The 22,816-nt window shown below is 40.4% G+C and overlaps 1 pseudogene; it reads left to right on the top strand.

Moving 5' to 3' along the window:
* Window positions 1-11,324, top strand: part of LOC147904345 (uncharacterized) — a 40,512-nt pseudogene extending 29,188 nt beyond the window's left edge.
* Window positions 11,325-22,816: the final 11,492 nt, after the last annotated feature.

Raw genomic sequence — 22,816 nt, 5'->3', positions numbered from 1 at the left:
AAGTAGGTCTTCCAAGGTAGTTTCACTAGCAAAACTACCATGGACAACACTTTTAAAAGTGGCATGACTTTCACATCGAATGTCCAAATATAGTCATTCAGCCACTCAAATTGATAAAAAAACCCCATTTGAGAACATCTATGGGGTTATATTTTGGAAAATATTGCATATATAGTATTCAATATTAAGTCTTTATTATAAGAGTGATATATAAGTCCAAGTTAATACTTATTTATAGTAATTTAAACTTCTTTAGAAACATATCCATAAATATCTTGTTATTTATGCTATTAAAACACTAGAAAGCTCTTACCATATTGATATAAATGTGTTTAATAAATGATTATATATGTATAATATTACTACATTGAGAGTGATTATGAGGGATGTTCCTTAAATGAATTATTTTTCAACACTTTTTAAAAGGTAATAACAGGGGTACAAAGTATGTCTATGAACAAGAAAATTTATGTTATGTAAAATTGAATGAGTGACAATTCCGTACATTTTTATGATAAAGGGATCTAGTTCTAGTGAAAATAAAAGTGTAAAAACCATGTTTCCTAAGGAAATACAATTTTTTAAATCTCTTGAAAAACATGCTTGGATAAACCTGCTCATAGGCTTTTGCTTGTAAAATTGATGCACCCCTACACCCCTATATCTATTGTCTCTACCAAAATTGGACCTGCACTATTGCATCTTCAAACTGCAATCAGTCTAGGTAGCCCACTTGGTGCTCTCTACTCGGTTTGTTAATTGTAGCATTAGGAGTGCTTGTGCCAAAATCCCTTCTGCTACCCTTGTTTGCAATGCACCTTGATAGTGGAAGTGAGAGAGGGAGAGAGAGAGAGGAGTGCACACAATATAGCTACTTGTACACTAAGTGTATTGACAATGAACATGAAGATATATATGTGAACCCCTTAGGGTTAGGGTTAGGGTTAGGGTTTGCTCCTATGTCCTATGTGGATAGTGCAATTTACACTATCTTTAACACCCCCTCTTAAATTGCATTGGGTAAGTAGAGGGTGCATGTACAAGACCTTTTTGTGGATTTCATTTGGTGCATATGCTAGGATCCAAAACTGAAAAGAAAACTGAAAAAGAAATCATAGTATGTGCATATGTGAGCACAGTGACTATGTAGCGGAAGCATGTACAATGAGTACAACTTATGTGGTCCTATACAAGATGTGGATTTCCCCATCTTAAGTTGTGGATCATCCTTCGCCTTTGGGAATGAAACCCAGAGGATAGGCTGAAGGGAAGAGGAAGGAAATATGGAGAAAGTCAAGTCCATCTGGATCAAAGACTGCTCTATCAAAAGATGACTGCATGTATGGCTGCATGCTGAACATGTCAAGGCTAAACATGTCATAAGTCACCATGGACTATGTAGCTACTCTAAGGCATTTGGATGTGAGGCTAGTCGATGTAGCGATGGAGAAAGAATCCGGTAGGTTGTGACATACAAGAGTGTCACCAACCCAAAAGAACTGACAGCAATGTGTGAGGTATGCTATAGTAGAGGTATAATCTCTATTGAATGATGCAGGGTCGAAGAAGGCCGCATAGTCAATGTGGACACAGTGATCCAGGGGTTGAAAATCTCGGGCCAAAGGTGCAAGTATGATACACTGCTTTGCTGAATAAGAGGCCCATAGAATTGACAAGGTATGGCAACTTGTCAAACTTGTGTGCTGAACTATCATGAGCTGAAGGTCATCGTCTGAAGTATGCATGGCTAAACATCCATCAGCATGGGACGTAGCATCTATCATAGGCTCGTCAAGAAGGAGCTGATAGTATAAAGGCCTAGAAACCTGAAATACAACTAAAAAATCATAAGATGTCCCTGAGGCATATGTGGTGCGAATGCTGATGAAGGGACTAATCTATAATCCTGGCCAACCACTGATATGCATCAAGTATGGACTGTATACGACATCCATAAGTGCATGATGAAACACTAAGTCTCCCTAGGTTGCGCTATGGCTGAACCTGATGATGTCTACTGCATTGGAGAAGGACCGCACTGATGCATAAGTATCCTCGTGGAATGATTTGCTGATCGAAAGTGGTGGTGATAACTGGATCTGAGGGTGGTGCAATGTGGCATGACTGAGTCGATGCTAGAATGTCATGTAGAGTAATGTGTTGATCTGTACTATTGAAGGGAACTATGCCCAAGGTATGCTTTGTGTCAAAGGTGAAAGCATCAAAGATGGATGCTGGAATGGAATCACCTCAAGAGTTGGATGTGCGGGGGCATATATCTCTGCATTCAGTAGAAGATGTGAGTGCCTCGTACTGAGGACTTACCTGCTAAATAACTGCATGATTACTGGTGAACTCCTGCTAAGTATCTACATCTATGGCAAAGGATTGAGTCAGATCCATGCATGAGAGTGATGGCTGTGCATCACAAGAATCAATCTGAGATGATGTCAATGGGACTACCTCATACTGAGGACTTACTATCAAATGTGCCTCGTGCTGAGGGCTTACCAAGAAGTGTGCCTCATGCTGAGCGCTTATCGAGAAGTGTGCCTCATGATCAAAAACTGTGGGCTAAAATTGTGGGCTGATCCATGCTAACATCTGAAGATCTGCAACTGCATCTGATCTGTCAAGGCCAATGAGGCTCGAGTCTGCATCATAGACTGGTACATACCCTGTGGCAATAAATCGTTGAAGAAGGTTCTCTTTCCACTCACAGATCTCGTTCGGAGTCATGACTGGTGTATCATCAACTGTGTGAGATGGATAACTCCATGCTAGAGGTCTAGTGCTCTGTGCAAGAGGCTTACCAGTGTACCAGAGCGAGAGTGTCTACCCCCATAAGAACATTGTAAATGAGCTATCGCTAGGGGGCTTACGCTAAACTGTCAGAACCAAGTCATGTGAGAACTGCTATGTGCCAAGGATTAAGCCTATAGTAGAATGATGATAACTGCGTGCCGGGTGTAGCCAACAGGCTGTACAAGGCTGATGTATGTGTGCGAAAACCAATGCCAAAAATAGTCAACGAATGTGAATGTACATGGGTGGCATGTGTGCGTGCAAGAAGAATGCAACACTCCTGAATCTGAGAGAGCGATAACTCTGCCAAGTGTCACACTGAGTGATGAAGTGCCAAATGCCAAGAGAACTGAACGAGTGTCAGATATGTGAATGTGTACACCGATGATAGAACCGCATGGACTGACGTCGGTGGGAACTAATCGGGTAATGTGGCAATGGCTTACTTGGCTTGGTGGAGTTGGATCTCCTCTATGGCGGTGCTAGTCTATAGCTAGACTACACATCGAATCGCAAAATGCAGCAAATGAATTTTATCTTATTTATTTTAAGTGTTGGGTGCGCTGTAATGGATTAGGAGGTGGTTCCGATGATGAGGAATCAATTATGCTGGCTTGCGGAAATCTTGGATAGAAGATCTGAGGTGCTCAGTGCATAGAGCACCATCTGGTGAGCATTTTTGCTTTTTGGATCGCCTCCAAATTCCCCCTGGATCAAAAGTTATGGCTCTCGGAAGATGGCCAAATTTTTATTCAAGGAGGGGGTCCAAATTGATGATCTGGCCTATGGTGATGTGGCAGTGTAACATGGCAATGGTGGTCACATACTACTTACAAGGTGTGCCTGTAAAGCACTGTGTGCTGCGATGGCACTGCTGATTGTGGTATTGACTGGGCAGCTGATGACTGTGCATGATGACTAGACACTACGTGTCATATGTAGAATACAAAGTGTGCCTGTATAGAGGCAACTCTGCCCAAGAGGCACTGATGACATGTTATTGCCACGTGGCTAATGACATGGCACTTAGGGATAAGGATGCCATGTGGTAGAATATTAACCAACCCTCCTAACACATAGTGAATTGAACCATGGTTAAATTTGGCCACTGACCATGGTTAAATATTGACAATGAACATGATGATATACATGTGAACCCCTTAGGGTTAGGGTTAGGGTTAGGGTTTTCCCCTATGCCCTATGTGGATAGTGCAATTTACACTATCTTTAACACACCTCCCCCTTCAGTGGAGTGTTGTCTCAAGGTGCCACCTACTCATTCAGAGTGTAAGAGTTACCCACACTAGTCTAGCCATCTGGGCCATCATTGTCTGGTGGCTTTTAGTGAGGTAGGTTTTCTAGGTGCTCATCATGTACTTGAAGGAGAAGAATTAAGTGTTGGAGCTGATTGTACCTCTTTAGCCTTGGCCTATAGTCGTGCATTCTCCTCCTTTAGTGCTTGGCTCTCCATGATAGCCTCCCTTAGGTGCACATTCTCTTGCTCAAGAGCCTCGAGTTGAGCTCAAGGTACCTGTTGTTACTGTCACATTCTCTGAGACCTGCTTTTGCAATCACTATAGGGCATGCTACAGCTTCACATTCTTCCTGGCAATGGTTATGACATTTTCCTAGGCTTTGCTTCATATTGCATTCAGCCTATCCGCTACGCATTGTAGGTTACCAAAGTCCATCTTCAACTCATTGTGAGCCTGTTGTAGTTGCGAGTGGGATTCAATCAACTCATCATACACCACAGTTTTGCCCTCAAGTTGCTCCTGTAATGACTTGCACTCTGCTGATAGATCCTCCTTGGTTCAGCATAGATTGGTAGTCTACTCCTCAAAAAATATAGTTACCTCTTCCTGGTACTTTATTTGTAAGAATAGGTTGTGCTCGAGTACCTTGGGAGGTATCCAATTATTGGCCGAAAAATTTAGGGTGTGCATTGCATGCACCATGTTCTCCCTAAGCACTTGCCACTGGCTCTCAGTGGTGGTTTCCCGATCTTGGTGATCATTCTTTGTGAGGAGGGGGTCTAGGGAAAATGGCTCCATATGGGAAAGGCTTTGAAGAGGCAAAGGAAGTGGAGGCAGAGTAAGTAGGTCTAGTGACGGGCCACCTCCCTATGGCCTTTTGTGAAGGCTCGACATCACTTGCTTGGACTTCCCTCTGCTCTCGGGGCATGACTTTACTATCTTGTTCTACTACCCTCTCACCCTCCTCCATTTGCTTGTCCTCATAGGTGCCCTTCTGACTATTCCCCTCTGGATTATCCTGCTTTGGTCCCCTCGAAGGTGCCCTCAATGTTGTTTCCCTCGAAGTTGTTCTTTTTTGGCTCGGAGGTTCCTTCAGCACTCTTCCTCTCTGACACTTGAGCCTTTTCTCCTTCATGCTGCCCGATGACCTGCTCTTGCTCATCCCTGGCATGTTACTTAAGTACCTTCTGCTTGGTTTGCTAGTCAGCCCATTCTTCCTGATCATCGGATCCTTGGCAATTACTTTGGTACCTCCTGCTCGATTTCCTAGTCAACCCGTTCTTCTTGATCACCCCTGTTTGTCATGCTATGCTCCCAATGGCCCTACTCCACCTGAAAGAGGCAACATTCCTAGCCAAGGCACCCGTCCTGATACTAGTGCTCAGTGGTGCAACATGCAAAGATGTGTACCAAGTTTGCAGTGGGTCTGGCAGAGCTAGTTCTCAAACGCTTTCTCAAAGATGTTGAACCAATCTACCATAACGTGGTCCTCCACTGCAATGAGCCTCATACTGCCTTGACACATACCTTGCACTCTTCTTCAATCTGATGAACTCGGATAGGAATTAGCAGGTGGTCCTCAAACTCTCATCGCCGGCCTTACTGATCAGGTACCCCTGTGAAGATGAGTAACTTCCATCTTCAAAGTAGGCATCACACCACCTAGCATCCACCAACATTGTAGGGGTAGAGCATTGCTTTAGTGGAAAGGCCCTCTTAAAGTGATGTTGACATGGGTCTCGTTGATGATGAGGTTGTGGTTGTCCTCATCATAGGATTGGGGATGTCTTCCACAAGCTCCTCATAGTAGACCTCCTTCCATAGTAGCTGTGTGAGCTTCAACAAGTGATTGGCCTCTAGAATGCCTGTGAGAACATCACTAGAAAAGTATTTAATCAGATGCACGGGTGAAACACGAGAGCTCCTTTTGCGCATCTATTGGATTGGGCATCTGCTCCCTCCATGACAACAAACATAACGTAGATGATAAAAGAGGAGGAAGATGGCTAATGAAAAGGCTATGTAATGAGGGTAGATTGGTGCAATAGATGTAGAGGGCTCAGAAAGGATAATGGAAACTTGAGAGCTATGGCAAGCAAGATCATAGAGAAGACTTTTGAAGACGATGAAGATGACAATGATGAAGGGGTATACTAAATCTACAAGTGAGGTTGAGCAATAGAGTTCCTGGCCAAATGTAGTCAATTCGAATCTACAACTATGGTTCCAGTCAAATCAATGGTTGCATGAGCCTCCCTTGCTTCAACATGATGATTTTGCATTAATAAGCCTTCAACATTAATCTTGACACGTGGCAAAACACAATGCATTTGCACCACCATGACCAAATAACTAGCGGGCATGTTATCTTCACCAAGGCATTGTCAAGTGAGTCGCCTGGTTCCAAGTTCTATTTGTGTGAAGAACTCACTGCTTGGTATGGATTTACTTTTCTTCCATTGTACAACTCTGAGAACACAGCGCCTTCTAAATCTGCAAGATGAACCCATTAGGAAAAAGGGAAACTCATTTTGGGGCCTTTTGGCCAAATTGCTCTCCACCAATCACAAGAGGGCCAACATAACGTTGAGAAAATAGAGAAAATACAAAATAGTTTCACATACTAAGAGAAAGAGACAAAACTTTATGGATGTACAATTGTATAAACCTAACAAGGAGTAATTTTCAAAAAAGATCACGGACTCAAATATGATTTCCCTCCTACACAAGTTTTCCTGCTTGTATGAATCAAAGATTCAAATGTGCTTCTTGAGTCTAAGATTGGGCATGTTTTTCCCCCCCAATTCTCATGCTCACACTTTCCATCCATGGCAATAGGCATCCCAAGGGGTCTTTCTTGCTTGCATTCCTACTTTATGTCCTACTTCTCTTGCTAGCATTTTACCCATTTGAAAGTTTGGTTCTTTAACGAATCATCCATGGCAATAGGAAACCCCCAAGGCATCATAATGCGGAGAGGTGTGTAGCTTAGAATGCAGAAGACTAAGACATAGAGGTGAGCATTGTTTCTCAACGACCTACAACATGCATATCATCTATAGAGGTTGCCAATAGGGTGAATGCAGATGGTCACTGGCAAAAGATGGTTGTGTCAAAAGGAAGTTGGGTGCTAATGTAGCCACGATCGAATAATATATTTCTGGCCTCTTGGAAAGGCAAGGTCAAAGATTTCAGAACAATAGATGGTAAGAAAGGTATTAAGGAAATACTAGTTGAGCATGTATATATGCACAATGAACTTGTGCTACGTGACATCTTCCACGGCACAAGCCCGATTGTGAGTTTTTAGCCCTTTCAGTTTCGGAATGGTAGTTTTAAACATTTCTATTTTTAGAATAAACTAAAACGTGTTTTGGTTTTTAGATTTGTATCCATCATCATATGAAGAGTGGCAGCTGGTGGAGGGCATTTTGGGATTCTTGGATGTCTTGCATGGAGCAATAGGAGAATTACAATATGAAGGTAGATGTGCAACTCAATTAGCACAAACAGGTGTCTTCTTCTATGACTTTTTATGAATTGTTGGGCAAACACTCACGGTGTGTTGAGGAAACAAGATCTTCTGCCATGGAATACGATAGACTGGCGAGTGCCCCCTAGTAGAGTGACAGAGACATACATGGCTAAGATATTCACATAAGTTCAATGATCTTTACATCCAAGCATTGCTACAAGAATTGTAAAAATCGATGTATGCATGCCAATCACGGTTTTTGTTGACCTATTTAACAACAAGTATCCATCCAAGGTATGCAAAACAATGATCACCTACAAAGCAACTAGAAATGAAGAGAACCTTGACTTCTTGGATGATGGTGTTGAGATATGGTGCCATGTGCACATGAATTAGAGGCAAAGGTATTTGATAAGGAATGTATTAAAGTAGCCACCCTAAGATTTGTACTACATGATGTGGAGATGTGGATTGAGGATATCCACAAGGAGAGATGTGGATGAGAGGATCACATATGTGTTGACTATTCAAAGGGCACTCTCTATATAAGAGGCCTATCATGTATTGTTGAAGAGTGAGAAATGCACATCCACTCAAGATTCTATTTATGAGTCCAAGCTAATCTATCTTGGAACCTAATTGACTTGAGGTACATGTCATGAGCACTCTCTTCATCATGTCTCCACATAGGTTCCATCCACCTTAGAGTGCTCCATTGATCCTAAGGCACTCCAGTTTTGTCATGGTATCAGAGCATAGGTTTAGCTCTCCTAGATTAGCTCATTAGTAGTTCACTAGGATTGTTCCCATTCCTAGATTAGTTTTAGAATGTAAGATTAGTTTTAGATCTCGAGAGTTCATTTAGAGAGATTTATTCTGAGTGAGATTTTTGAAATCAGAGAAACATACTATTTTGGGAACGAATTGTGTGTTTGAGCTCCTTCCCATGGCACTCACATTGTGAAATCTGTGCCAAAGATGCTAAGAGAGGCTTTCCTAGGTGTGTCCCTATTTCTTGTTCAAGCTACTAAGTGAGGGGTAGAGTGTTTGAATGCTTGGGTTTCAGTGAGAAGCCTTCAAGAGAACCTGCAACAAGTACTCAAGCAAAGTCAAGCAAAGTAGCACAAAGTAGCAGTGCTACAAGCAAAGCGGCCAACAAGCTCCATGCCACAACGAAAGCTTCGACCTTCAACTCCAAGGACCTCCTTCAGCAAAGGTGGCTTTACTCCTTCAGCAAAGGCTCCAACATAGCAAACAGACCCTTTGCATCGACTACCTTCAACCTCCACAGTAGAAAGCTCCTTCGCCATAGCTCTAAATGCCTTCTTTCACATTGCATATTTAGCTCACCAGTGCTGATGTCCACCAACCATGTGTCTTTGTGTCCTTCATGATCAATAAATGCATGCCTCCGCTTCCCCTAACACTGCCTTCAGATGCACCTCCATGAACTTTCTCTCATGCCCTCTGCTCTCCCTATAGCTACTCGGGTTACTGATTGTGGGATCACATTCACCACCACAATGGCATAGGTAGAACCCTATAGCAGCACACAACAGCGCACACAAAAACGCACATGATGCACAACCACCTACTGTTGTGAACCACTAACGATGATGGCTACCTTGTTCCAACAAGGCGCACCTCATGCCTCACATCCGATGGCCAAATGAGCCAAATGAGCCGACTCCAAGTGATTGAGCCTCACAATGGCCTCTACAACAATCACGGACTAGCCCGACACCAAATGACCATTTGCATTCCGTCTACAGTCTCTACAACCACAAGCTCCATTGGCAAGCAACATGCATCAAGAGGTGAACTACACAACACTAGCCTCCATAAGGCGGACGAAATGACCCAAGAGCTCCCACTGGCTCTAAGTGACACAGCCGCACAGACGCCAATCTCCACGAATGACGACTGAAGCCACCACATGGATCGCTTCAGAAGTTGTAAGCTTTCTCCTCCCTCTGGGAAACGATGACAAGCAAGAGAAGAAGCAGCACGCTCAGCATCATCCTCCACGCAAAGAGACGCCATAGCGTAGAATAAAATCATCAAAGCTTTCTTCTAAGGTTCTCCACAAAGACACATGGCAGGATTGAGGTTGACCATGGTTATGTGTTGGTTCAGTTAACTCACCCTCAGTTGCCACATCATCCATGACACGTGTCAAGATTGGATATAGCCATAGTTATGTTTGTTTAACCTTGGGTTAACTCCAATTGGTTAAAAGATTGCCATGTGGCATGGTGCCACTTAAGCACATAGTCCCCTTGATAAGCACAGTTTGAATTTTGCATGTGAATTCCTGTGCCACATCATCAAGGGCCATGTCTTCATAAAAGCTTCGACAAGCCTTAACTTGCAATCCAAGAGGAATTTGCACACGCTCCAAAAAGAAAAACTGATCGCCTTTTTTGAGCTCTACATGCTTGTCAGATCATAATCATTATATGCAATTAGACACTGCCAATATTAAAAGAAATGGAAGACAAAGAACATGGCAATATGCAGAGAACATGGCATCCACACACATATAGGCATGTTCTCTGCATATATCAATTAGACTCTGTAGAGAACATGGCATCAACACAAAAAGCATTAAGGCACATGGAAGAACAAATAATCATGCGTTAAGCTACATCAAGCCATGAGTAGAATGACAAGAAGAACATGTATTGAGAAGCAACATCCTTGCCACCTTCAGCCCATACGTTTGTAAATCAAGCCTGACCACATGAGAGTAGCTATGAAAGCAACAAGGGGAGGTATTGATATCTCAAAGCTACACTTGACCACCTTAAGTAGCAATGCATGCACTAAGGGGAGGTGATGGAATGTAAACTCACATCTGACCACCTTGCGATAACCAATGGATCATGGCACCAACTGGAGGTGTTGAGATATGGTGCCATGTGCACATGAATTAGAGGCAAAGGTATGTGATAAGGAATGTATTAAAGTAGCCACCCTAAGATGTGGACTACATGATGTGGAGATGTGGGTTGAGGATATCCACAAGGAGAGATGTGGATGAGAGGATCACAGATGTGTTAACTATTCAAAGGGCACTCTCTATATAAGAGGCCTATCATGTATTGTTGAAGAGTGAGAAATGCACATCCACTCAAGATTCTGTTTATGAATCCAAGCTAATCTATCTTGGAACCTAATTGACTTGAGGTACATGTCATGAGCACTCTCTTCATCATGTCTCCACATAGGTTCCGTCCACCTTAGAGTGCTCCATCGATCCTGAGGCACTCTAGTTTTGTCAGATGGTTGGGATAAATCAATGTCTACTGTGAGGTGGTGCCAAGTATGGTTACCATTAAGTATATGATTGCAAGCCATAATTTTATATTTTCTTTTTACTACAAACGTAGTAGGTTCATTGCATATAAATTAGTTCCAATGGACCAAGACCTTAACTTGTTTGGCCCTCAAAACAAGGTATTGGAGATCAAGGTCTATGAAGATGGAATATTGGTAAGTGTAATCTCAATAGAACAGTGTTGTACACTAGCCCAATTGCATCATGACATTCATGTGGAGACAGAGGACAATATTTTGAAAGAATTCTCATTCATTATCAACAACGAAAAGGTGCATAGAATGTTTACAAATTGGTTCTTTAGTATCTTCATTTGTTATATTTACATGATTCACTCATTGTCTTCATTTGTTACTAACAAAACATACAACAGTAATTGCGTAGGAGGGAGAGGACAATACAATGCAAAAGCATTGCTGGAGAGACTATTTATATTACTTCTCAATAATAATGTATAGGATTTTGCATGATTTTTGTAGATGTATAGTACTTCTCAATGACTTAGTGACCAACAACCACACTGATCTTAGTGATTCTGTACATGTGTAGATATCTTCCACGGTCAACTCACAGAGAAGGCTAATTCTCATTTGTAGGCTACTGCTTTTCTGGTTCTTGTTCTAAATGCAATTTTTATTGCTGGTGGCGGTAGAGACTTTCAGCTTCCGCTATACCTAAACACTCCTCGAGAGGAACGATGTAGCTAGAGCATGTGATGCACCTGAACAACAATCCTCTATCTTCTCCTCGTGCACCAACTCCTCGTGTACCATTTGCTCCTCTAACGCCTGCTTCAACATCTCATCGTCATCTCTTCTTGAGCTATTGGAGAAGCAACTAGAGAACCTCTGCTACTAGTCTAGCTCTGTACTCTCAATTATTGGGAAAACATATTAGAGAAGTAATGCTACTAGTCTAGCTCTAAAATTGTATACATACTTTGAGTTGTAACATTCCTCCTTTAGTTGTAAAAAATAGTAATGCAAACTAATATTTTTATCCTATATGAAAATTTTGTACATGAATTATTCATAATGGAAAGTTTATGGTTTTTACAAGTGATAAGGTCTCGATCTTTGTTCATTTTACTGATTTTCCATATGCTATCTTTAAACCCTTGTAAGAAAGTACCCTTGATTCTTGATTTGAATTCATGTTATACTAATGCTACATGTTATATACACTACAAATAAGAGAAAGAATAACTCTGCACAAAAGGTTGATTAGGTACAAAGGGATTCCTTGGTTGAAACATTACCAACCATAGCCGAGCCCTAGAAACCTTTGTAATGAGATCGAGAAGAAATCATTCAAGACGAGCTTATCCACATGAATTAATAAGCAGATGCGCCAAATCTCCCCCCAAGCTTGGGGAGCATCCCACCCTTTGAAGAATGTCACCCTTTTAATTACCTCTGATGCAGCAAGTAGCTCGATCACCACACAATGAGTAGAATTGAAATCAAAGTCCTCCTAGTGTATCATTAATTCTTCACCTTGGATCATCCATGGTGTATCATCCCACCCGTCGTCTCCTTGAACAATGCATTGTACAATCAGTTGTTGAAGATAAACATGAAGATCAAGAAACAGATCTCACCAATTGGTAGCCGTAATGAGCGGAGGACCAAGCACCAAATCCTTGAACTCGTCGAGAAGTGACATAAATATCCACCCTCCTCGTGTGGCGTGCGTCCAAGAAGTGAACTTGACAAAGTTCAGAATCTACGATCTAGTATCAGATATGAATAGAGCACGTCAAATGAAGTACTTTTGCTTTTTACAACAAGAGGAAACTCCCTACGTTTAGAGAGTTACAGTTCATGAGATTTCACCATATAAGCAATATCTTTACACTTTCATCACTTCCTATTTGCTGGCCCATTGGTAAGTCTTCCTTTTGTGAATGGGGAGGTCTTGGGTCCAATTCCCACTCCTTAATAAAAAGAGAGGAGAGGAGAGGAGAAGAGAAGGAGAAGAGGAAGAGGATAGGGGTGCGACATCTTTTGTAGGAGCCCGAAAAGTTTATCCGCGACGCGCAGGTGCGCCAGAAGATGCAAGAACCTAGGAAAACAGTCATGATTTGTCCGCGACGCATAGATGTGCCAGAAGACACAGGAATTGACTGTCCGTGACGCGCAGATGTGCTAGCTGCAACTAGGGGGCGTGCGGGTGTTGCAGATGCGCATGAGCAGTTTTGTAGGTGGGGTCGACTAGAAGATGCGTGGCACTGCACAGGAACCGTAGGCTAAAGGCATAGAAATTGAGAAGTTCTGCAGCCGTAGAGACGGAGAACTACAAGCAGAAGATATGCAAATTGGAGGCACAGAAGCAAAGAACCACACACGAAAGGTGTTGCAAAACTACACCCAGTCGTAGAAGTAACGAATTTTACACCACTTGGCGTGGAGATTTCGATCCTAGCAGCCACACCAATTCTATTAACTAGAAAAGAATTCGAGGCATGATGCTAGACGCAAGGCATGGCAATGCTCGAGGGCCATAGAGGAAAAGGGAACATGAGGGAAGAAGCATTAACATAGGTGGGGAAAAAGGGTTGAGAGGGATGGGAATGAAGAGAGGGACTATGCCACAAGGGGGAAGGGAGAGGGATTGGAGAGATGGTGGGAGGGGGAAATCAAAGTACTAGCTAGGTGGCTTTACAAGAATGAGAATGTTCCATCAAGGAATAGCCCCCTCCTTTTATAGCCAAGAGAGGGGGTCTCTCCCAATAAATGCATCCTCCCACATGCATGGTGTGTGTGGAAGAGTGTCCCATGTGGGCTAGGCAATTACACACTCTCAATTGTGTGCAACAACCCTTTGCCTCATTTTTCCACATACATCAACCCCAATATCCCAAGTTTAAGATACTCCCTTGGTCTCTTCCCAATTTTATAATATGTTCAAACATCTAGGAGGACAAGTGGAGGGTTGGCACAATGAATCTTGCCACCTCATCCTACTTTCCCATTATTTAACTTGCATTCTTGGACTTTCTACACCCCCCCCACATGGGCCTATCCTACATGGAGGGAATAATCCAATATAATATCCATCTCCACCTATTTTGTATTACTTCCCCCATGGTCCTTGGGCCATATCTCACTAAATGCAGGCATGGGACCGCCTAGGTGGAGGGGTGGTGCATGGAGGACCCATGCCACCTTATCATTTTATATTATTACTACCATGGATTATGTACAACACACCTTATGGGTCCTCTTACATGGAAGGGTGGCACATGGTCATGCCCTACCACCTCAACCCTGGGCCTTATGCACACCATATTTTATTATACTATTGCCACACATACAAGCACACACACATATTTATGCCTTTTACTTTGGTCAAATTTATCCATAATAGTAATGAGAACTTTTAGCTAGCCAATTTTGATTGAATTTTTGCAAAAGCTCATGACAAGGTTTCATGGAATCACATAAGTCTTTGTATTTGTCTATGTAACTATATCCATACATAGATCTACAACCTTCCCTAGTTCCCTATTTCTATAGTTTGACGTGCCACCTAAAGAGATTGCTAGCCACATGATCTACCCTCTCCTTGCATCAACGTCTCGTACCATATGCTTTGACAATAATGTGTAGGCGAATGTGTTGTTCAAATCATCCTATTTGTTTGATTGATTACACTTAGTCACGTACTCCTTGATGAGGTAGGATGTCGTTGGGATCATCCTATGCACCTAACGGTAGATGGGCTAAATGTGTGGCTATGCCTACAACAGTGCTATGTTGCAAATGCAACACATGCACTCCTTGCATGCTCTAAGTTGCTCCACTCTTCAATGGAAGATGCACACACAATAGTTATTTAATGGTGTTATTGAAAAAGGAATTTAGATGTACATCCTTGGTCTTATTTCATTTTCAAAGAAATTTCAAACTTTGTGTTAAAGATGCTACACTTCCCTAATTTGAAAAATAATATAAAAACTACTTTAATCTCTTTTTTAAAATTAAAAAAATAGATGATTTTAAAAAATAAAATATATACGTTTTGACATTTAAATAAAAACTTCATTAACTTGAAAAATAATATAAAAGCTACTTTAAACTCTTATTTTCTTTTTTTTTATAGATGATTTCTAAAAACAAAATTTAAACGTTTTTATATTTAATTAAAAACTTCACTAACTTAAAAAATAACATAAAAACTTCTTTAATCTCTTTTTTTTAAATAGATGATTTTAAAAAATAAAATATATATGTTTTGACATTTAAATAAAAACTTCACTAACTTAAATAATATAAAAGCTACTTTAAACTCTTATTTTCTTTTTTTAAAAAAGATGATTTTTAAAAATAAATTTTAAATATTTTTTATTTAAATAAAAAATTCACTAATTTAAAAAATAACGTAAAAACTACTTTAATCTCTTTTTTTTAAATAGATGATTTTAAAAAATAAAATATATACGTTTTCACATTTTAAATAAAAAATTTACTAATTTGAAAAATAATATAAAAACTACTTTCAACTCTTGTTTTCTTTTTTTTAAAAGTTGATTTTTAAAAATAAAAATAAAATGTTTTTATATTTAAATAAAAAATTCACTAATTTGAAAAATAACATAAAAACTACGTTAATCTCTTTTTTTTTTTTAAAAGATGATTTTAAAATACAAAATATATACGTTTTGACATTTAATTTAAAATTTCACTAGCTGTAAAAATAAGATAAAAACTACTTTAAACTCTTGTTTTCTTTTTTTTTATAGATGATTTCTAAAAATAAAATTTAAATGTTTTTATATTTAATTAAAAACTTCACTAATTTAAAAAATAACATAAAAACTACTTTAATCTCTCTTTTTTTTAATAGATGATTTTAAAAAATAAAATATATACATTTTGACATTTAAATAAAAACTTCACTAACTTGAAAAATAATATACAAGCTACTTTCAACTCTTATTTTCTTTTTTTAAAGATGATTTTTAAAAACAAAATTTAAACGTTTTTTTATTTAAATAAAAAATTCACTAATTTGAAAAATACCATAAAGACTACTTTAATCTCTTTTTTTTTTAATAGATAACAAAATATATACGTTTTGACATTTAAATAAAAACTTCACTAACTTGAAAAATAATATACAAGCTACTTTAAACTCTTATTTTCTTTTTTTTAAATACATGATTTTTAAAAACAAAATTTAAATTTTTTTATATTTTTAAAAAAATTTATTAATTTAAAAAATAACATAAAAACTACTTAATTTTTTTAAATAGATGATTTTAAAAAATAAAATATATACGTTTTGACATTTAAATAAAAACTTCAATAATTTAAAAAAACTTTAACACGCATTTTAAAATTTTAAATATTTTATAATTAAATTAGATATTCCTATAAACTAAAATTGTAATAAATTTTTACAAAAATATAAAAAAATTTAAATTTTGCAAAAATATAATTAAAAAAAATAAAGCTTACCTGGAATCTCCCGCTTCGTCCATCTCCGTCGCTCCGTCGATCTCCGTCGCTTCGTCAATCTCCGTCGGTCCTTCTCCATCGCTCTAGCAATTTCGTCGATTTCGATGAAGAGGAGCTCGATCGAGGTTTGAAGAATGAGGGGGTCCCTCTCTTTAAATACAAAAATTTAGAGCTTCAAAATACCACGATCGAGGTATGCCGATGCCACGTACCTCGATCGTGGTATTTGACATGCCACATACCTCATCGGTCCAGCATACCACATACCTCGATCATGGTATATGACATGCGACATACCTCGATCGTGGTATTTGACATGCACATACCTCATCGGTCAAGCATACCATGATCGAGGTATGTGGACATGCCACGATACGTTGATCGAGGTATGTCAGCTGCCAGCACATTACGCTGAATAACATGTCGGATGCCACATACCTCGATCGTGGTATTTGACATGCCGCCATGTCATTGATCGAGCATACCACGATCGAGGTATGTGGACTTGCCACGATACCTCGATCGAGGTATGTCAGCTGCCATGTCGGATGCCACATACCTCAATCGTGGTATTTGACATGAGCCATGTCATTGATCCACGATACCTCGATCGAGGTATAGTTGTCTTGCCACGATACCTCGATCGAGGTATAGGCTCGGTTCGGTGGATTAAAATGGAAGACCTCGATGGAGGTATTTGCTTGGTTTGGATGTTTGTGTGTGCCAATTTCATTGGAGATGATACCTCGATCAAGGTATTTCACACTGAAGCAAAACCTTTGTATTTTCACTCGAGGGGGTGTCACACTCCTCCACAAGTGGTCCGGAAGTGGACACCCTTAGCTTGCTACCTCCCTCTTATGCTTGAAATATTTCATTACTATTGATCGTGTGAATCCAGGGGAAGAGTAATTGATCGGGCAATGGCATCTGGCAAGCATGATCCGCCATATTTTGGGCACGTAGGCGCAACTCCAATGATGCAGGGATGAATAAGGCTTATGCCTAATTTTTGATATTACAAAAGCTTATGTACATATTTGAATTTTGGAATATTAGTGGCTTGGCTAAGTGTATAAACTAAAGTTAGAAAAAGCTTTATTTTTAGAAAAAACCAACTATTCTAGAAGGTGGATGGGCTTTTTGTAAAAAGGTGCATGGAGGAAAGCACGAGGCTTTTGTATGATTTTTTGCTCGGAAGCTTTTTGGGGAAATATACATAAATACATAGGAGGTGGAAGGAGAGCACCACTCCTATGGGGGGAGATTGTACCCAGCACGCTTGTTCTATCTCTTCCGTTTGTGAGTTTTGAGAGTTTGTGTGTATTTTCGAAGAGTATTGCTGTGTTTTTCAAGGATTTGCAGGTTCTGCTCCTGGTTACCAATGTTAGATTTTTAAGGAGGGGTTATTTCGTTTCCTTATCACAAGGGCAAATATGGCTGCTTGGGTCGTGCATTAGGGGCCTTGGACTATCCAAAATCAGTACTTGTATTGTGAGAGGTGGACTCCAAATTCTATTCCTTGTAACTAATGTTTCCCAAGGCAAATATGGCTACTAGGGTCCTACATTAGGAGCCATGGACTATCCAAAATCAGCCCTTGTATTGTGAGAGGTGGACTCCAAAATCTATTCCTTATAACCAATATTTCACTAAATTTCCAGTTGTTACCAGAATTGGAATTATCCCATTAATGTAATCCTTCAGTATTTAGTTTAGTGAGATCCAGCATTTTTGTCGCGTAGCTGATGCATGTGTGCTCGCTGTTTCATAGTGATGCATGTGTGCTCCTACATGGCTGGATATACGGCTGCGGCTGTATGAGTGTGTAGCATTGTGTGCACCACTTATGCGATGATGGTATGTGTAGCATGTGTGCACCATCCGTACGATTTTATTCATGTGTAGCATCAAGTGCACCATGAGATGGTATGTGTCGCATGTGTGCACCATTCATCTATGATTTATTGATTTCGCATTGCTATAATACTAAAAGGTTGATTGATTGTGGTGATTAATTCTAAGGTTATCTTATGCATGAAATATTTCATTACTATTGATCGTGTATATTCCAAGGGAAGAGTAATTGATTGGGCAATGGCATCTGGCAAGCATGATCTGCAACTGTAGTGATGCGGGGATGAATAAGGCTTATGCCTAATTTTTGATATTACAAAAGCTTATGTACATATTTGAATTTTGGAATATTAGTGGCTTGGCTAAGTGTATAAACTAAAGTTCGAAAAAGCTTTATTTTTAGAAAAAGCTAGCTATTCTAGAAGGTGGATGGGCTTTTTGTAAAAGGGTGCATGGAGGAAAGGACAGGAGGCTTTTGTATGATTTTTTGCTTGGAAGCTTTTTGGGGAAATATACATAAATACATAGGAGGTGGAAGGAGAGCACCACTCCTATGGGGGGAGATTGTACCCAGCACGCTTGTTTTGTCTCTTCCGTTTGTGAGTTTTGAGAGTTTGTGCATATTTTCGAAGAGTGCTGCTGTGTTTTTCAAGGATTTGTAGGTTTCACGAGCGTTTCCCATCGTAGTGGTATCAGAGCCAAGGCTTCGTCATCCATAGCACGAGAAGCACATGCACCCTACGTCCTCGAATAAGAAACCGCATCACGCATCAGATTGCGGACACCACGTACAAGTGCAACGAAGTTGAAGCAGCGGAAGCGAACAATGCAGAACGGCTTGTAGGCAGGAAAACGTGCGGTGAAAAAAAAATCGTAGCAAAAGAAGTCGGTCATATGTAGACAGGTTGAAGCTTATGAACGCACACTCATGCCTTAGCTCGTCCAAGGCGGTGACCAAGGTGGCGACCAAGGCATAGTCCTTGGCATACCTGGCACTAAAGGCACCATTGGCTGCATGCGAGGAAGCCTTGGGAGATTGCTCTTAAAACTTCCTGAGAGGTCCCCCATCTTGGTACTATTCTAGCTCAAGTCTGCTTAACAATTGGTGACTATCCACTAGATCAAGTCACTTTGTTGCTCTATTCTTTGAAGTTCCTAGTCATAAAGGTATCCTTCAAGGCAAAAGTGCAAACAAGGGAGCAACCCAATGGATTTTGGAAGAGGAGAATCTCAAAAGCAAGTGTTCACAAGAGCAAGAGGCAGTCTCTACAAGTGCTATCGGCAGGGTCGCTTATATGCGGGCAGCTCAAAATTTTCAAAAAATGCTGAAATCGGATCTCAAAAAGTCAAAAAACAGTTGCTAGACTGTTTTTTTGCTCAAAAAACAGGTTTCTGGCGATGAAATGAGGCACCGGACTGAGCTGGAGCAAAATGGCAGGTAGGAGCAATGGGAGAGCAAGAGGGAAGGCAGGTAGGAGCAAGAGAACCTGCTCTAATACCACTGTTGGGTGCAGGAAGCAATGGAACGGGAGTGGAGTGCGGGAAGCAAACAACAAGATGGAGCAAAACGTAGTACTGCTCAAATGGATAAAAAGAAAATACAAAGGGTGGCCTATATGCCCCCCAAGTCAATCAACATGGATTCACTTGTTGGAATCGTGTGAGTTTGAGAGCCCACAGAGATACTATTCGACAAATAGCCGCTTTCAAAGCTTGGAAACTGAATTGAGATAAGTCTTGTGTTTGTGTGTATTTCCTTTCATAGTGATTTCTTCTTTGCACCGTGCACATACTTAACTATGTCTGGAAGGCGTATTCCATCAGAGATAGGTTATGAAGATCTACATCATGCTGAGGATGTGGAAAATGATCACCATCGATCAAGAACAAGTTCAACACCGATGACACTTACTGAGGAAGAATGGCGAGAACGCTATCAGCATGAGAAGCAACAACGTCAAGAAATTGAAGATGCTCTATGCCAAGTGACGACAACTTGGAAGCCACCTATATCGATTGAGGATGAGGAACCTATGCATGCATCAGATTCCCTAGATGCATGGAAACATCATGCACGGGACCTTGAGCCGAAACTTGAGTACATGTGCAACATGTGCGACACGCATAAAGCCAACAAAGAATGCGTAAATCGAGTGTTAAAAGAGATGACTGAAGTCACAAAGAAGCGTATCAAGGACAGAGATGATGAAAAAAGTGAAAGAAGCAAATCATCAGACACCAGTGATAGTGAGCGTGGAAGAAGCAAGACGAGACATCAAAGGAAGGAGAAGCGACATGTGAAGACTTCACTATGATGACATCATGACACTACTCCTCACATGAGTCCAACGGTGAAGACAACGTGGGAAAGGCCATCTTGAAAGCACTCAAGCTTCGTGATAAGAAGAAGTCTGGTAAGATTAATCGTAAAACTTTTTCTTTTCCAAAATATGATGGTAAAAGAGATGGACAAGCTTTACTTGCGTGGATTAGTCCTTTCAATCAATACTTTTTGGGAGAATGGTACGAAGAGATCGAGAAGGTAAAACTTGATGCAAGTCACATGACAAGCAATGCACAATCATGGTGGAGTGTGGTTGCCAAAAGCACTCATGTTCCAAAGACATGGGAAGCATTCAAAGATAAAATCAAGAAGCGCTTCCTACCTACACAGTTTGAAGAGGATACTCGCAGGCAATGGCGAAGATTGAGGTAGTTGGATAATGAGAGTGTGGATGCATACACCAAGAAATATCTTTCCTCTCTACTTCAATTGCAAACCATTGAGAAAGTGTCCCGAAAGGAGCAATGTCATACCTTTGTTGAGGGTTTACGTCCTACTATTCGTGCTGATGTACGTATGCTTCGACCATCTACAGCTTCTGATGCTATGGATTTGGCATTAGAGTCAGAAAGAAAGCAAGGAAGAAGCTTTGCTACTCGCACCCCTCGAGCAAAGAAGCATACTTCGTACTTCAAGCAGGAGGGTGTAAGAGGTAAAGTTGGTAGATATGATGGTAAGTCTAATTGGAAACCTGCTAAGTCACGTATTAATCGAAGAACCAAAGAACTTGTCACATGTTATGAATGCAAAGAGAAGGGACACTACTCTTATGAATGTCCAAAGAATCCACTTGCTACACACAAGACAGGTACCCAAGCAAAGAATGCTACCAACAACAACGGAGGCAATGGAGGGAGAACCAATGGACATACCAATAGTAATAGTCAGCGCAACAACTCCGCACGGATCAACTACATTGATGATGGATCCCATGATAAATCTTTCAAGCAAGAGGGCGAGGATGAGGATGATGACACTGAAGATGCCGACTACATCCCTTTAGGTAAGTGTTATTCAGGTAAAAGTGCATCTTATTTTCGTACTTCTTTGTTACATATGACTGCACTATTGCACAAAAAAGAACATAGTGTCTTATTTGATAATGGAAGCACCCATGATTTCATTTCGCAACGTTTAGTTGAAAAGTTAGGGCTCGCAACCATCAAAACAAAATATAAAGTCAAATCAGCTTTTCAAGGATTGAATTATAATTGTTTGCAAATGGTTAAGGATCTTGAGATGACTTTAGGGCCATTAGTTGGGATCCGTGATTTCTTAGTCGCTCCTTTGCGTGAGCAAGATCTCATTCTAGGGATGCCCTGGTGCATTGATCATAATGCCAAACCTGTTATCTGGAATGCACCATTACTGTGACTTAAGGCACTGAGACTATGACTCTAGAATGAGACAAGAATCTTCCCTCTTGGCCTATATTGTCACATACCCAAGCTAAAAGAGTTTTGTGCAAATGTGAGAAGACATATCTGGTTATGGTCAATAAGATTGAGGCTATTCCTGAGACTAAGAAAACTAAGCAAGAGCCTTTGGATCCTTTTCTAGCTACCTATGATGACTGCTTTATGGAAGACTTACCCCTTGGCCTACCTCAATCTAGACCTGAGGATCATAAGATTGACCTTATTCCAGGTAGTGCACCACCGTGTGAATCACCATATAGACACAATCCTATTGAGTAGCAAGAGATTCAATTCCAAATAAAAGATCTTTTGGCTAGAGGCCTAATTCGACCTAGTAGCTCACCATTTGGGGCACCCGTTCTCCTTGTCAAGAAGAAAAATGGAACTTTCCGAATGTGCATTGATTATCGTGCCTTAAATAAAATCACTGTGAAAAATCGATACCCCATTCCAAGAGTTGATGATCTACTCGACAAGTTGAAAGGATCCACAATCTTTAGCAAGATCAATCTTAAGTCAAGATGTCATCAAGTGAGAGTGATCGAGCCCGATATTTTCAAGATTGCTTTTAGAACCCAAACTGGTCACTATGAATTTCTTGTTATGCCTTTTGGATTGACCAATGCACCTGCCACATTTAGTCGAATGATGAATCGTATCTTCCTACCCTATCAAGACTTTGTGGTAGTTTTCCTTGATGATATCATGATTTATAGCAAGAGTCGAGAGGAACATGAGAAACACTTGGATCTTGTTTTCTCTCTCTTACGTGAGAACCAACTGTATGCCAATCCGAAGAAAAGTTCTTTTTTCCAGCTTGAAATTGAATATCTTGGACACATTGTTTCAACTGAAGGCA

Source organism: Dipteris shenzhenensis, chromosome 2, assembly GCF_047967505.1.
Source record: "Dipteris shenzhenensis isolate YYH24624 ecotype China chromosome 2, Dip_SZ_1.0, whole genome shotgun sequence".
In the NCBI taxonomy this organism is placed as follows: Eukaryota; Viridiplantae; Streptophyta; class Polypodiopsida; order Gleicheniales; family Dipteridaceae; genus Dipteris; species Dipteris shenzhenensis.
The sequence above is the reverse complement of the archived record's forward strand: the minus strand, read 5'-3'. Positions and strand labels throughout refer to the sequence as shown.